Source organism: Bidens hawaiensis, unplaced genomic scaffold (assembly GCF_021521415.1).
Source record: "Bidens hawaiensis isolate Kalapana, Puna unplaced genomic scaffold, B.hawaiensis_p1.1 tig00017050_1, whole genome shotgun sequence".
NCBI classification, from domain to species: domain Eukaryota; kingdom Viridiplantae; phylum Streptophyta; class Magnoliopsida; order Asterales; family Asteraceae; genus Bidens; species Bidens hawaiensis.
The window spans coordinates 390,001-390,794 of record NW_027492581.1 but is presented as its reverse complement, the minus strand read 5'-3'; positions in this window follow the sequence as shown (position 1 = coordinate 390,794).

Sequence of the window (794 nt, the reverse complement as noted above, 5' to 3'; positions counted from 1 at the left end):
AGATGTCCATATGGTTCAGCCTGAAGGTTTTGTCGATCCATCTAATCCTGATAAAGTATGTAAGTTAAGGAAATCAATCTACGGGTTGAAACAAGCATCACGGATGTGGAATCATCGTTTTAATGAAGAAATCAAAGCGTTTGGTTTCGTCCAAAACGGTGATGAGGCGTGTGTGTATAAATGGGCTTGTGGGAGTATAATCATGTTCCTTATTTTGTATGTCGATGATATACTTTTATTTGGAAATGATATACCAAGTATGGAAAACGTTAAAGCGTGGTTAAGTAGTCGTTTCTCAATTAAGGATCTTGGAGAAGCGACATATATCTTGGGAATAAAGGTCTATAGGGATAGACAAAGGAAATTGATCGGACTCAATCAAAGTGCATACATTGATAAAATCCTGAAAAGGTTCAGGATGGAAAACTCTAAGAAAGGTTTGGTACCTATTCCTAGAGGAACCGTGTTAAGCTCATCCCAAAGTCCTAGCTCTAAGGAAGAGCAGGATAGGATGAAGCATGTTCCTTATGCTTCGGCAATAGGATCTATCATTTATGCAATGATGTGCACTAGACCGGACGTCTCGTATGCTTTAAGCATAACGAGTAGATACCAGCACAACCCAGGTGACAGTCATTGGATGGCTGTCAAGAATATATTAAAATACCTTAGAAGGACTAAGGATATGTTTTTAATATATGGGTCTGGTGAGGAGGAACTCGTCGTAAAGGGTTACGTGGATGCGAGTTTCCAAACTGACAGTCGGGATATGTCTTCATTTTGAATGGAGGCGC